At 46.4% G+C, this 16,783-nt stretch overlaps 1 long non-coding RNA gene across 1 annotated transcript; it reads right to left on the reverse strand.

Annotated features, from left to right (window-relative positions):
* Window positions 1-900: 900 nt before the first annotated feature.
* On the reverse strand, window positions 901-5,565 carry LOC144365417 (uncharacterized). Its single transcript, XR_013423823.1, has 2 exons — window positions 3,743-5,565; window positions 901-2,358 (listed from the first exon to the last, which is right to left on the reverse strand). It is a non-coding gene; the product is annotated as an uncharacterized LOC144365417 (long non-coding RNA).
* Between the last annotated feature and the right edge of the window lie 11,218 nt (window positions 5,566-16,783).

The following is a 16,783-nucleotide window of genomic DNA, read 5'->3' on the forward strand; positions in this document are numbered from 1 at the left end:
CCATTGCTTTCTTCACCTTTCAGGCACTCACGGGGGGAAAAATAGCCAGTTTCACACTACTTGAGGACAAATGGGAAGTACACAAAAAGCACTCCTGCTGCCTACGGAAAAAAGACAGCTACCTTGAAAAAAGTGTTTCTGCAATCATTTGAGTTGCAAGCTAAACTATCCGCACCCCTCCCCCCTGCAATACAAGTTTCGCTTGAGAGACTGACAAACCATAGTTATTCAGGCCTGACGGGTGTTTGGAAGACATTTTCTTCACAAAGGAATAAAGCGAGCCTGTCATAACAAGGGAAGCAACTGATAGTGCTTGTCACCAGTGACAATATTTGAGCTTCTGAATGAAAAATCAGAATTTTGAGGAAAAAAATTTCATTTGCCATATGTGCTTGGAGCTTTCTAGTATTTAAAGATGCTTCTGATGACAGCAGTAATGGTGGTATAATAAGTGATTTTTTGTTGTTGTTGTGTGAATAAATTTGCTTATACTAGGAGACGTTGAATAACTCAGTTAACCAATAATTTTCAAAGGACCAATGGTTAATGATTTGAACCAGCATGGGCTAAAGACACATTCAAAGTGAGCAAATAGGACACTGTATTGATACGGTTTCAGATTTCACATTGCAATTAATCTTTAGGAAGCTTTCCCTTACTGTGCTTTGTACCTAAAAAGAATATCCATAATTATCTCCAGAGGCTATTAATAAAGGTACACCTCCCTTTCTCCACTAACTAGCTGCATGAGGCTGGATGTTCTGCATATATTTCATATAAAGGAACCAAGTTGGAATAGATGAAATGCATCAGAAAAGATGGAAGATTCTAGCTGTCATCCACTGAGCCAGGGGTTAAAGAGGTAAAGATATAAAAAGCAATGCCAGTCCATACATTAGATGTTTAACAAAGATTTGTTTTGGTTTTAATTTCTACTGTCACAAAAATCAATAGGTAGAACCCATATAAACAAAAGCTCTTTTAGGTCCTCAATAATGGAAGGGGAACAAAATGTTGGAGAATTCTTTGCTTAAGAGGTGAAGTCTCCTCACTGGGACCAAGTGAGGCATTAGCATCCCTTTTCAGATTTTCATCTCACCCCAGGCTTCCATATGACCCTGAGGTTAAGGATGGCTGGGTGCAGCCTCGGAGGTTCTGAGAATGGCACATGCCCTTCTCATCTCCATTTTCTCCTCTCCTTCGTAATGGAAAGGACAGGGGCTTTGAAGGAAGCAGATCTTAGTCTCAGTCTCAGCCCTGCTTTTAGCCAGTAAGAGAACTCCAGGCGGGACTCTTGGTCCTCTGGCCTCTTGTCTATAAAGTAAGAAATAAAAATGTCTGTCCTTCCTTACCAGGATTGTCTTGAGGATTAAATAGCATCATGGAGATAAACCTAAGTGCTTATGCATGTAAGATATAACCATTTCCCAACAAAGGATGTTCATATACACGTATGGCTACTCATTGAATAAACATTGTCCAAAAGCATGATCCAATGGTCTTGAAGGTAAAAACAAACAGTCTGCAGGTTCGACCTGCAAGAAACTCTCAGCCCAGGGAGAAAGACCAGCATAGCAATTGCATGCAGTGGGAAGCGGCGGGTCTTTGAAACCTTTGCCAGTGTTTCCCCCAAGCACCCTCCTGCCTCTGGCTGCCTTGCCACCCTTTCTTTTCAGTACCAGGCCACGTTGCCTTCAGGCCTCAGTGAAGAGATGAGGCAGAAGAATGGAGGAGTTTGAGTGGTGTTGTTAAAGTCTCTCTCTGGGGAGACTCGAGGCTTGGAAATGACAAGATGAGACCGAGTAAAGCTCCTGCTCTGAGACCAGAAAAGAGTCTTTAGGGCCACCCTGAAGGGGAAGAGCCAACAGGACTGGTGGGGCCCAAGAGGAGGGTCTGACCTGGGGGAACCAGGCAGGGAAGAGATACGGAGAGGCGACATTCAGAGCCACCTGCCCCTGTGCTGTGCTCTGATAACCAGCAGAAATGGTGCTGTGTGTGTCCACAGGCCTCGGTCAGTCACGTTTCGATGAATTGCATATAAACAACCTCTTTTAATGGCCCAAGTCCCTGAGTACCGTAAAGGGGTAGAAGGACAAGCTTCGCAGGCTTATGCTTGGGTATTATTACAGAATGAAACCAGCCAGAGGAATACACGCTCCCAACAGGAAGCAGAGCAGGAGCAGCAGGAGGGCCCAGGAAGAAGCCACTCATTCTCCCAGGCTTTTCCTGGGAAGGAGCAGGTGGGAGGCAGAGGGCAGGAAGGCTTCAGAGAAAAGGTAACATTTGCACGGTGCCGGCCTCTGAAGATGAGCCATGATCATCAGCTTTGTCCAGTCCTGGAGGAAGAGGCAGCTGCTTCTGGGGAAAGAAGAACATGTGGAGAAGGTGCCATTAAGAACCTGAACTAGGGCAGACACTGGAAGACACCAGCTTGAGCATGGTTCTTTTCGGAGCCCAGTGCCCAGTTTACACACCCTCCCCCACCAAAGAGTGATTGATAATCCCTGTGTTAGGTTCTGAGGATGCATGAGGGGGGACACAGCAGCAGAAGTGTAACAATTTTGACTTTTCAAATATACGTTAGGCACTCTGCCCAGCCTTTGTATGTATGAGCCCATTTCATTCCAGGTGGTGGTATTTTAATCCCCAATGGACAGATAAGAAAACTGAGGCTTAAGTTCTTACAGGTTGTTAAATGGTAGAAACAAGATTTGAACCCATAATTATATCCTACCTTGATTTCCAGCTTGAATGGCTTAGAATTTAGTTGGGTAGTTAAGGAATAAATGCTTGAAAAGCTAAATAATAATGCAAAAGGAAGTTCCCACTTGTCTGGGAGAGGCACCTTGGCTGTTCCATCAGGGGTACCTGTTTGATTCTGTAGGCCAGCCCTGCTCATCTACCTCGCACTTGTACCCTGAGTCTGTCCACTCTTACATCTCCACCCACCAGCATCCCCAGCCACCCCAACCTTGGTGCCTGAGTATAAGGTTTCAACATAAGAAACTTAGTCCTGATAGTCATGCTCCTGGCTGTCAAAGAGTTCACAAATTGCCACTCAAGCTCCACTTCTGCTGTAACAATAACAATAGAACCTCTGGGTTTGGGCCAACCTTGTAGCTGCATGTGGTCATGTGACTAGGTTCAGACCAATGGGATCTAGTCGAAAGTGACATGAATCACTTTTTCTCCAGCCCTGAAAGGGAAAGTGTGTGACCTCCCCATACATCCTTCCACTGGAAAGAATGGGAACATCACAGTGAGCTGCCTTGGACCACACAGATGAGGCAACGCGTGGGGGGTGGCAGGACAGGTGACTGGAGCAGAGCTGGAGCAGAGTTGCCCAACCAACTCTGTTTTACATGGAAAGAAGTGAACTTCTATTTTGTCTTTGGAGTTTCATTATACACACACACACAGATACACACACACACACACACACACACACACACACATAGGAAGAAAACCAGTGAACAAACCATTGAGAATGTAAGTACAAGTTATAATAGAGCAACCAAAGAAACAATTCATGAGCATACAATGGAGGAGGGTTGTTCTCACTCATAGCTATCAGTCAAGGAAGGCTTCTCTGAGAAGGGGAGGTACCTTGGGACTGGCCAGCTGTGTAGAACTCAGGGAAAATTAGAGGTGTTGAAAAAGAGCATGTAGGATTCTGTAGCTATAGAGAATCTGGTCCCTGACGGACCCCCAATAAGGACCCTGTGAGCAGAGCCCTTTTTACCAAATCTTCCATCAGGCCTCAAGTTTACAATCCACTCATCCACCCATGGATGCTGCATCCTGGCCTTGGGAACCTGGGACTTAAAAAGTACAAATGAGTTCCAGATAGCTCTGGAAAGGATGGATCTGTTTCCAGAGAGATCTGAGGACAAAGGGAAACCTTTCAAGAAGGGTGCCCCAGACTCAAGCCAGAGAGGCTGAATCTGCTATTGAGTCCCAATAGCAAGTGTGGGCCCTGGAAGGGGAGGGAGCCTGCTCTTGGGGTGGGGACACGAGAAGCCCAGGAATGGGCTGGGAGGTGAGGAGCCAGAGAGTTGTGGAAAGAGATGCTCCAAGGGTTCAGATGTGACCTGGTTGGTTGTAGGGGATGCCTCTTATTGGGGACTTGATGTAGCCTGTGGCCTCCGGTTCTCCATCATTTAAAAATGTGTGCCAGGTACAGAGGCAAATGCTGTCCCACCGACTGTCACCTAACCCTCACGACCTGCGTTCACGATGTGGGTATTATCTCCATTTTACAAATGAAGACTCTGAGGCTCAGAGAGGACAAGATAGTTGTCCAAAGTTGCCAAGTGGGTAAAGCTGGGCTAGTGGGGGAGTCAGGGCTTGTCTGGGCCTCCTTATCCCGCACTCAAGGCCACACAGGGAACAGGATGCATATGACCTGTCCAGAGGACCACTCAAGCTTGGCTTGGCGACCAAAGATAGCCCACAGTGGTATTTGGTTTGGCTGGCCAGTGATTTTTTAAAAAGTCAAATGAATTTGAATGTCTTTAGTTAGGAAAGGGACTTTGTCACTGATTGTGACCTATTCTTTCATTTATTCCCTACCTGGCCCTGGATGGCATCTGAGTTTTAAACAGGACTCCAAAGAAAAACCTTTCTTTGGCACCAGAAGCCAGCTGAGGAAACACTCCCAAGCCTTTCTCTAATACCTTACTGATCCCTGAACATGACTACAGGGACAAATAAATCAGGGACTTGGTGCCCAAACATTTGTCTGACAACCTAGGTATGGAACATATCTGAAATACACAAGCCTTTCTCCTATCGGGGAGGGTGACACATGTTAGCAAGGACCTGGCTTCACGAACTAGCCAAGATATGTCCACTGCCAGCCTGCTAAGAAAGACTGAACTGGGGATCCTTTCTGGGAGCTCCCCAGGAGAGCGGCAGTGGGTTTGCTGGAGCTGGAGCACAGCACAGAGGCCGTGTCCCCACCAGGTGCAGGTGAGCCACAGAAGGCTCGAGAGAGCCCGTGGAGCCAGTGGGAGCTGCTTGTCTCCTTCCTGCATTTTCTCAGGCCAGTCCAGGACAGGTAAGCGCTTACTTTCCGCTCTCAGTTTCCCACCCCACACCTGCCCTCTCTGGTCTGGAGTTGAACCAGAGACCACCATCAAGCTCACGGTTTCCCTTGCAAAGTATTGGCCTCCACGCGCCGGAAGCTTCTGGAAACACGACATGCAGACCCCCATCTTGCTACCTGGGGTAGCAGCCCTCTGGTTCACAGGATAGTTGAAGGACGTTGAGTCCTGAGGTTCCCAGTGGCCATTGTAAAGGAAGCCATTTTCTCGAAGTCAAAATAATCATGTTTTAAGATGAAAGCAGCTATGTTAAAAAAGTTAATATAAAATAAATAAATGTAACTTGTTCACCGCAGGTCTAGTGAAGAAAAACTACTATCAGGGCCTTTATGTTCCACGAATGTCTTCAAAATAAAAGTTTAGAAAAAGAAAAAGGGTGAGATTGGGGTGGAGTCACGGAAAGAGCAAGCTGCCCTCGCAAGAGCCTGGGCTGACGAGGCAGGAAAGGGCACACCCTCACCCCAAACTCACCCCTGGGGAAATGATTTATGTTCTAATGAAACAGGCAGGAGGGGGCAGGGCTCCCCGGCTTATGAAATTGTGTCTCATTCAGACAATGACAGCAACAGAACGTGATTTGCCCAGGGTCATGGTCTCATTGCCTCTGACTAAGTGGTTTCTGAACATATTGTTTTTTAAAGCCTTCAACCTGTTTCCCTGTGTCTGTTTTGAATTTCCTCTTCCCTAACGTGTATTTATGTCCCGCTTGTTACGAGCTGACAAGAACAGTCACTGGCTTTACCTGGTTCCTCTCAGAGCCTGCTGTCATTCACTGACCTCCTCAAGGTTCAATGCCATCAAACCAGCCTGTCTTATAAAGATGAAGGAAGGAGAGACGTAGTGGCTTTAGGCTTTATTGAAAAGCAAACCAACCAACCAGCAAAACAGGTGATTTGGTCTTGAGTAAGTGGAAGAAGTTTCGTAAAGCCATTCATTTGTCAATTTGTTCATTCCATTAAGAATCTATTAAGAGGCGCCCGTGAGTCGAGCTGTATGCCCGCAGCAAGAGCTAAACGAGAACAGGATGTTGTTCCTTTCCCTCAAGAAACTCATAGTCTAGTGGAACTGGTAGAGAAATCAACACCCCAGGTATTCCCAAGAGAGGCCAGTGTCATAAAGGACCGTCACTGTTGAAAAGGACCACAGGTTGAGTCTGTAAGGAAGAGGAAGGCCTGGTCTCTGCTGACTTGATTTGATGGAGGGCGTCAGGATGTTTTGCACAGGGACCCATCAAAGACAAAGCAGGGCTTTCAAGGGATAGTCCCATTGACTCAGAGATCACCAAAGGCCTCCGATTATGGCTCTAGGGATGTGCTTTGTGCTTGAGTATTTTATCACTGCTCAGAGGTAGGAGAAGGGTGAAGAACATAGCCTCGTTAGCAGGAGACACTTCTTAGTTCTTAGCTGTTAGAAGTCCCCGCCCCATACCCCACATGTCCTGTGCATACAATGGTGGCAGTCTTGGAATCATGTCGTTGGAAGATGATCAAGAAGAGAGGTTGGTTTGGGTTAGTGCTGTCCCAAAGCCTAAAGGCTAGGGACCCGGGTGGCAAACTGATGACACCCAGCATCCCTGGAAGACACTACTAACTGATCCGACCACATGATCTTGGCTGAGTCTGAGAGTAGAAAGGCCTATTTTCTCAATTCTTCTATGTGTGTTACACAGTAGTCCTAGTTCAGATCATCAAGAGAGAAGCCATCGATGACATCCAGCACCTTAGGGTGTCGGGGACTGATTCTCTGAGCCCCCAAAGGCAATCTGACCATCCTTCTTAGTGGATAACCCTAAGGACCAACTATCTATCCTAGCAGGTTTGCTAAGCAAGATCTTTTGCCACTCTATGAAGAATTCCCAGGGGAAACAAGGCCCGTCTTAAAACAATTAAAATAAAAAGTGTTCTACCAGGGACTTCTGGAGAGTCACTGGAATCTCAGGTGGAACAGGAAGACACAAAAGGAAATGGGGAGCCACAGTCCATTTAGAATTCTGAGATGCCTCAGGATTCCTGCCTCTGCTGCATACTGGCTGTAGGAGCCTCCCATAAGCCATAGAGTGTGATTCGGTTGTGTTATATGGCAAGGGGGAGAGGCTTTTGTAGATGCCTCCAATGAGCTTTAAGTTAACCAGGAGGGCAATTACCCTGAGTGGGCCTGACCTGGTTGGGCAAACCCCATAAAGGACACCCTATAAAGGGAAGGAAGTGGGTGGGGATGTGGCTCAAGCGGTAGCGCGCTCGCCTGGCATGCATGCGACCCGGGTTCGATCCTCAGCACCACATACAAAGATGTTGTGTCCGCCGAGAACTGAAAAATAAATATTAAAAATTCTCAAAAAAAAAAAAAAAAAGGGAAGGAAGTGTTTGAAGAAACGAATTTCCATGTCTGAAGACGGCCCCATGGCAGGGACTGTGGTGGTCTCTGAGCACTGAACCCTAAAACTCCGAGGAACTGAATTGGGCCAGTAACTGGCAAGCTTGGAAGAGGATCCATCCAATCCTCAGATGAGATGCTGCCCAGGCCAACTTTTGACTTCAGCTTTTTAGGTCTCTGAGCAGAGATCTCTAGCGGAGCCCAGACTGCAAGCCCACAAAAGCTACAGGATGATAAACAGGCATTGTTGAAAACTGCTACATTGTGGTGCAGAGCAACAGAAAACAGAAACAGGCTGTGTCTATTTTAGGCTGTGACATTGATTGTAAGGCATGCTATTGACTTGGGGAAACAACAACCAGAGCATTAAATGTATCAATTATAAAGCACTCTTGATTTTTAAAAATAATACAATGGAAAATGTTATCTTGGCATTGGAGAAACACCAGTTTTATTACATTTGTGAAGTGCCTAGAAATTTCCCAAAGAAAAACTGTCCTCCTGAGAACCCTGTCAGAGTCGGGAGGGGAGATGTCATGCTGACGAAGCTGAGATGCAGTGCAAGGTCACAAGACAGAGCAGATCAGAACCCAGGGGCTCTGCTCATCCCACCTCAGCTAGCGCTTTGCCAGCATCCCTCATCCTAGGAGGTGAAGCGGTGCCACCAAGCGCCTGGCACAGAGGCAGAGATGCCATATGAGGGAGGCCACGTGGCCCAAGAGAAGATGCTCTCAGGACTGTTTCTGTTCTATAAAAGCTGCAGTTCCAATCCCAACCCTTCTGTGTTGTTCAAATCTCTTCCCAGCTTTCCTGAGACACTTGGGCAAGTCTTTCTTCATTACACTTGTATTATTTATAAAGTCATGACCCATGTGGTTCAGTTCTGAAGAAAGTTACATGAAACGTATTTGATATGATTTAAGAAATTTTGATATGAAAGATCAAGATAGTTTGCAATCGGACAGTAGGAGCAGTTTTCCTCTCCCAACACCCACTGACCCCAGATACTGCAACTCCACCTTCCTAGTAATCACCTGGCGGAAAGCTCCCCAAGCCCACCCCGCCCTCAGGAATCTTGCTACCTTTATCTGCCTTCCTTCTCCATTTCCCCATAATCAATATCCATTACAAAAGCCCCCAAAACTGAACTAGCAAGACAAATTCCTCCTTGGAGGGTGAAGGAGGAGAGATCTAAATACTCGGAGCTGGAATCTTCTTCAATGAACGAAGAACTCATAGGAAGAATGTCAGGAAGAACACATGGGAACACTCACATTCCAATCATTATCTACTTCCACAATGTAGCCATAAAAATCGACATAAGTACACCATCTAATTTTGAAATTGTGGCCAAGGCCATGGATATTAGGAACCGCACTTCGCCCAGGCTTGTTCTCAGTCTTTCTGGGGACAAAACCTGTTAAATGATCTAATGAGAGACTCAGATCTTGTTATCCAAACTAAGCCAGCAAGTGGGCAGCAAGGTTGGGGGCGGGTGTGGCTCATACTTTCTCTTGGGCCATTCAGCCAGAAGCAGCCTGTGGACAGCACAAGCGCAAGGGGCAGCTGCGGCGGGGGAGGCTGCAGAAGGCACAGGGAAGAGTTGTCGGAGAAGAGTTGTCGGGGGCGCTGGCTCCCGCCTCACCTCTCCCGCTGTTCCTGAGTGCTAGCAGTGGCATTCTGCCGGAAAGTTCAGAAAGGAGCCAGGGAACCTGAAAGGCCTTTGTAGAGCGAGGCCTCCAGAGACTCGTGGGGAGACCAGTGCCCAAGGAGGCTGCTGATAATGTCAGAACTGGAGTCCAGGTGGTTCCAGGGTGGAGGTTCTCCTAGGCTGGAGGGCAAGGACTGTCCCACAGCAAGGAGCTCCTTCCACACAAAGAAGGGCATCTGAAGCATTCTGGAGAAACTCCAGTCTTCAGCAGAAACACACCTTACCAGGCTGAGGCAGCTTAGTCCAGCAACCTGGTCTACACCAAGAACAGTTAAGAACTGGGAGAGATTCCAGATGGCAGCAGAGTTGCCAAAATAGATTTCACGGTGTCTACCCACTAATGCTCACAGCCATTATTATTCTAGGCTGTTGCTACCACTTATAGAAGCCAGTGTATGCCAGGTCCTTTGGGTGCATTTCCTTTTCTTTTTTCACATCAACCCTGTAAAGTGTTGTGCCCCTTTTACAGATGAGGAAACAAAGCCACAGCAAAAACTTTTCAAAACTCGCCTAGCTATTAAGTCACAGAGCAAGGATTCGAAGCCAGGACTCTGACTCGAACCCGAGTCTCCTTCTGTGTTGGTGGTTGTGTTTGGAGTTCTCTGCCTTTCAGATTTGACTATTGAGCAATGCCTTACTATGGTAAATCTCATCCATATTAAAGTCCTACAGACCCCCCACTCCGATCGTGTATCTTAAGGAAGCTAGATGCTCACTTCCTGTCTCCCCTTGTCCAATGGTCAACTTGGGCGAGCTGTGAACCTCAGCACCATTGACCACAAGTGTCTCCCAGTCTTCAGTTCCGAACTGAACACCAACCCAATTCAGGCCAGATCTCCTGCTAATTGGTTTTAAGGCCATTTTCAGCTCTCCCCCTCTTTAAGGATGTGGCAGTAGATCTCAATTTCTGCATCTTGTCCTTGGATAAACCCTAGCTTGGGTTTGGACATGCACCCTAGCTGCTTTGGGTGCCACCCCTTGGTGAGGCTTTGGCAGTTCAGCCCCACCTTCTCAGGGGAGGGCTCATTGAGAAAGTGCTGTGCACTCTTTTCCTGCGCACCTCTGACCTTGGACTGCCCCTTCAGTGCTGCTTTGGACAGGCACTTCCAGCTGTTGACTAGGTTCCAGCTTCCAGCCCACTCCCAACTCCTATTCTTGTAGGAATCTGATAGCAACCACCACACCCCCTCTGCAGAGGACCTGACCTTGGCTCTTCAGTTTCAAAGGTACCATGAGGTAATATAAAGGGAAAATTTGTAGACTGCATTTTTCTTTAGTTTTTGAGTTTTTTTTCCCCTTGAATTGTGACATGCACATAGATAAGGGCATAAATCATAAGTGCTGGTGCCCTTATGAACCAGGTCAGGGTGAACACAGCTTCTGCATGTCTCAGTCAAGTGGAGTCTTAAGATCTCCCATTTGTCTGCTGTGCTCCTTCCCAAAGGTGGCCCCTCTCTTGATTTCTAACACCTTTGGTTAGTTTTTGAATTATATACAAATGGGAACACACAGAATTCTTGAAATAAATTTTTTAAAATTTTATTATTGTGGCAAGTATGCTTAATATGAAAGGGAGCATTTAGCCACTTTCAGCATACGATTCAATGGCATTAGGTGCGTTCACGATGTTGTGTGAGTCGTCTCTCTCTCCGTGACGCCCTCCATGTTGGACACTGGAACTCTGTACCCACCAAGCCATGTCTCGTCCTCTCTTCTCCTCCAACCTTTGCAGCCTCCGTTCCACTTTTTGTCTGTCTGGTTTTGACTACTTTACCTCATACGAGTGGAATCTTATAATATTCGTCTTTTTGTGATTGGTGTATTTCACCTAGCAGAATATGTTCAAGGTTCATCCGTGTTGAAGCATATTTCAGAATTTCCTTCTTTTTAAAATTAATAGCAACCCATTGTGCCAATATATCACATTTCATTTATCCATTCACCTGTCATTGGGTGTTCAGTTTGCTTCCCTGTTTTGACAATTGGGAATCATGCTGAAATAAACACAGATATGTAAATATATCTTTGAGAACTTGCATTCAGTTCTTTGGGGTGTATATTCAGACATGAAACTGTTGCATCATATGATAACTCTGTTAATTTTTTTGAAAAATAAACCCTCACATAAATGGTCAAATTGTCAAGGGAGTCAAGACAATTCAACGAAGTTCTACAAATGTGTTGAAGTGACTTTTGATAAAGATACCAGGATCATTCAATGGGGAAGGACAGTCTTTTCAACAAATGGTGCTGGGAAAATGGGCTATTCACAAGCAAAAGAATGAAGTTGAACCCTCACCTAATTCCACGTTAAAAAAAAAATTCAAGTCAGGTTTGTTGACACAACCAATGGACACATGCCTGTAATCTCAGTTACTCTGGAAGTTGATGTGGGAGGATTGCAAATTCAAGGTGAGCTTGGGCAACTTAGCAAGACTATGTCTCAAAATTAAAAGGGTTGGGGGTGTAGCTCAGTGGTAGAGCCCTTGCCTAGGATGAGTGAGGCTCTGTATTCAATCCCCAGTACTGCAAAAAGCAAAATAGAGAAAGAGAGATAGAGAATATTAACTCAAAGTGCATCAAATATCTAACCATAAGACTAAAAGGTGCAAAATCCTTAGAAGTAGAAGAAAACATAGGACAAAAGTCTCAAAATATTGGATTTGATAGGGATTTCTTGAATATGATACCAAAGGCACAGGCTACAAAGGGTCAGAGGGTAGACAAATGGGACTTGATGAAAATTAATCTACTTTGTGCATCAAAAGACAATATGAAGAGTCTGAAGGCAACCCCCAAATGGGAGAAAGTATTTGCAAATCACATATCCAATGAGGATCAATATCCAGAATATATAGAGAATCTTGAAAGCTCAACAGCAAAATACCCCTATTAGAAGCTAGGCAAAGGACTTAAATAGCCATTTCTCCAAAAAATATACACAGCCAATAGACACATGAAAAGGTGCTTAACATCACTGATAAAGAAACGCAAGTCAAAATTTCAAGGAAACACTACATGACACTGATTAGGATGTCTGCTATCGTACCTGCACATGCACACAGAGAATGACTAGTGTTGAAGAGAATGTGAAGAAACTGGTCCACTGTTGGTGGAAATGCAAACTCTGGTCCACTGTTGGTGGAAATGAAAACTGTGCAGTTGCCGTGGAAAGCAGTACGTACTCTTGTGCCAGATTTATTTTAATTGTTCTCATGAGATTCGTGAGTGTGGCTTCGTTTAGCTCTAGATAGTTCATTCTCATTGCTGTATTGGTTCTATCATATGAATGTGCCATCATTCATTTCTGTATCCTATGATTGAAGATACTTGGGTCATTTCCACTTTAGGATCTAGATAGATTCAGATGTGATATTATGTGTCACACATGTATGCAAATATACAAAAGTTATGTGCATATACTTTTATTATAAACATTTAAACTTATATACAAAAATAGTATAATGAACTTAATGAACCTGTTGACCAGCCTCAACAATTATAAGTATGTGACTAATCTCATTTCTGCAACAGTCCCAACAAATGTTGCAACAAATGTTGACATCATATAATTTATCACTAAATATTTCAGTATACATCTTAAAATAAAGCCTCTTTTTAAAAAACCATGAGATCATTATCTCATCTAGAAAAGTATGCCATTTCTTAATATAATGAAATTGCTAGTCTTCATCCACATTTCAATTGTCATACATTTTTTTCTGGATTTTTTCTGATCGTATCCCCATGGCATTGTTAAGTGTGTTCCCTTGCCCCTTGTGTAAGGTCCTTGCTTAGCATCTGGACGGCCATCTTAAGTGACAGCTGCCATTTTAAGAAAAATTTTGCTTTCCCACCCAAGGGACTTTCCGAGAAAGGCTCACTACTCCCTCATTCCAACCCAACCCTTAACCTCCTACATTACGACCCACTCAGTTCTAATCCCTGAGCCTGCCCCATAAAAGTCCCCATCCCCAAGCCTGTTTTGCCTCTCTTCATCTATGGAGAGGTGGCCTTTGTCAGCTCTGACTAATAAGCTTTCGTGTGTATCTCCGCCTGGTCTCAGTCTTTCATTTCTTGCTCGCCCTTCTCTCGCTTCCTTGCTTTCTTTCATTGGTGCTGAAAACCAGGATCGGGTTCCCCAGTGTGCCCACTCCCCTCTTTGAGCATTGCTGGACCCAATCCAGATTCCATCATGGGTCCAGGCCCTCCATTCTGCCAAACGCCCCCTCTGCACCCATCACTGGTCATTTCAGGTAAGACACTTACCTCCAGTCCACTTAAATGACCTATGGGTCCTGGGAAGTGACTGTCATGGATTGTCCAGCCCTCCCAGGGTTTCTGTGTGGTTGGGGACACCCCCAGCCACAGCTTTCACAGCTACGGCTGATCCCTACTGCTGACCAGGTCTATAGGTGGTCTTTTATTTGGATCCTGAGTTTTGAGAAAAACTACAGAGGGTGATTAGGAGTTGTTCCTGGTGAGACCTCTAGGCTTTGGGTTAATTTCTATGGCTTCTGCCCCTGTGTAGTCCTGGCCAGGTGCCCAAGTGCCTCTCTGGGCCCTGCCCTGATGCTTACCCAGCAGTGGTGACGACCCCCTGGGCATAACCAACTCCTCAACTGGGTGATACTGGAGACTGGGGGATGCCCCACCTCTAAATTTACCTCCCATGTTTCACCATGGGTGGCTCCTTATCCTTTCTCTCCATGGTCCTCCAGGCTGCCTCCTGGCTAACCTAGGGTCTCTCTCTCTCTCACCCTGGACCTAAACCCCACAAAACGTATTCATTTTGCAATCAGATCTGGCCTCAATATCCTTTGAACTCTAAATGGCTGCTTACCGGCACTCTAGATCCCAGTATTATCAGGGATCTTTTCTACTACTGTGAGTGGTCAGGAAAAGGTCAGGCCTTCTCCTCTCTACATTCTAAGCCCTCTCTCTGCAACTCTTGCTCTTCCACACAAGTCCTCTTGGCTCTCACCTCCCCAACACCTGTTTCCAAAGGGACAGAAGATCCTACCCAGGACTCCTTCCCCTTTGACCCAGGGGATGAATCCCTGCCACACCACAATTCTCTTTCTAATGAAGCCTCTGCAGGAACTGTCTCCTGGTCCCCTCCACCCTTCTCTCCTCCTGCCACATGCTCATGGGCTGCCACTGCCCAACCCCCATCTCTGCGTCCTTGACGTGAGGTGGCTGGGTAGATGTGTAATCTGGGTTCCTTGTGCCTTTCTCTTTGTCAGGTCTTTCACAGATAGAAAACTGGCATGGGTCCTATGCTTCAAGCCCCGCCACATATATCAAAGAGTTGCAATATCTGACTCAATCATATGATTTGACCTTCCATGATGTCCATATGATCTTGTCTAACACTTTCCTGCCTGAGGAGCGCAGGAGAGTTTGGGAGCAAGCTAGAAATTATGCTGATGAAGTACATCAGACCTCCCCTACCCATCCGATTGGCACTGAAATGGTCCCTGATCGGGACCCCAGTCAGGATTATAATTCGCCTAGAGGAGTAACTAGTAGAAACCAATTCATTTCTTGCCTCATGGCAGGACTTAGAAAGGTACCCATAAGGCTGTCAATTATGAAAAGCTCCAGGAAGTCATCCAAGATAAAAATGAAAACCCTTCAGCATTTTTAGATCGCTGACCAAGGCTGTATTACAATATACTGATCTGGACCCTGAGACTCCAGATGGGAGACAACTACTAATGATCTACTTTTCTCCCAGAGATTCCCCAATATTAAGGGTAAACTAAGGTGCCTTGAGAAAGGGACCCCTAACTCCCCAAGGTGAGGTTCTGGGAGTGGCCTTTAAGGTGTATAATAGGACAGATGAGAAGTCCTGGAAGCAGAAATACCAGATGCTGGGGCTGGGGTTGTGGCTCAGTGGTGGAGTGCTTGCCAGGCAGGCACGAGGCTCTGGGTTCGATCCTCAGCACCACATAAATGTAAAATAAAAATATTGTGTCCACCTAAAACTAAAAAAAAAAAAAAATTAAAAAAAAATCAATATCAGATGCTCATTCGTCCAGCCTCAGCCCCTGGTTTCTTCCACTGGCCTATGGAAGGGTCCCTCGGGACCACTGGGACCCTGTTTTAAATGGGGTCAGATGGGTCATTGGGCTTGTACATGTCCTAAGCCTTGCAAGCTTCCGGGCCCTTATCCTAAACGCCATCAGGAGGGACACTGGGCCATTGATTGTCCCCCAGCCCCAGGCTATCCAGCCCTTCTGGTCCCCCTTTCCAAGTCTCAGGACTGGCTGCAGAGGACTGATGAGGCCCAGATCCCCATCACCGGACCACTACTATCACTCCACGGGAACCCAGGGTAACTCTGTTTCCTTCCTCCTAGACCCAGGGGCTACATATTCAGCCCTCAAGGAGTTCTGGGGGCCTACCACTTGTTCTATGACCTCTATTGTTGGGGTAGAGGGCAAACCTTACCAACCCTTGCAAACATCTAGCCTTGTTTGTTCTTTGGCTCTCTAATTTTTACCCACTTCTTTTTGGTCATTCTACAGTGCCTGTTCCCCTTATGGAAGGGACATCCTCACATACATGCTTTTATCCAGACTCGCCTGCCGCTCCCCTGATCCTCAGCCCCCTACCTTAGGACCATCCCCTATTCTGTCTGCCAGTGCCTTCCTATTACCCCCTCCTGAGTGGACCCTACTGCCTGGGATCACCTCACATCTTGAGCCCTCAAGTCTGTCTCAAAACCCCCTCCATTTTCTGGCCCAATCACAATACCTGCCCTCCCTCCTGGCTGCTGCTGTCCCTCTCTTTTTGCAGAGCAGCCTTGTCAGGCTCCTGATGATAAACCCGCTTCTTACCCCAGGTGTGTGTGATTGAGCCACTTTTCTTTCACTGATGCTTTGGGATCCTGGCCCAAGGGCCCAGGACAATTACCACACACCTTGTTCCACTCAGCCTAGTGCTCTTCTTCTTCGTGCACACCCAGCCTCATTTGGGTAAGTGACTTGGCCCTTCCACTTCCCTCCTAAGCCTTCCCTTTGCTCTTGCTCCCCTGCCCAGCTTCTGCTTGCCACTAAAGCTCTGGATTCCTGCAGAGACCCTACTTGTAGACAAACAAGGGACCCAGAACTCTCCTACATTGTAAAGCCCTAGGCATTATCTCCCTGGCCAAGGCCACACTGAAGCTAACATGAAATACAGACTCAGTAGCCTTGATAGGAGGCCTAAGGGGAAAAAGTGTCAATTTAACTTTCCCCTTGATTACCAATGTTGGCCTCAGCCTCTCTACTCATTAACGAGTCAAAGAAACTCAGGAGCCCCACACACCATCCTGGCTCCCATCACCTAAAGGAACTCCTCGCCTATAAAGGCTTACATTCCTTACGCCCCTGTCGCCTTTTATCTCTATGGGTTTCCCTGCTGGAAGATCCAGTCTTACTTTCCACACGTTCTCACCTTTAAACCCTGCTACTCTCCTGCCCACTCCTCAGGACTCTTCCACCTCTTCTTCTCTTGCCTATTCATGCACTGAAACTCTGGAGGGGCTTCTTCCACATCCCTCCCACATATAGGAAGGCCCCTTGCTCCAGGCAACATACACAAGGTT

Source organism: Ictidomys tridecemlineatus, chromosome 7 (genome assembly GCF_052094955.1).
Source record: "Ictidomys tridecemlineatus isolate mIctTri1 chromosome 7, mIctTri1.hap1, whole genome shotgun sequence".
NCBI classification, from domain to species: domain Eukaryota; kingdom Metazoa; phylum Chordata; class Mammalia; order Rodentia; family Sciuridae; genus Ictidomys; species Ictidomys tridecemlineatus.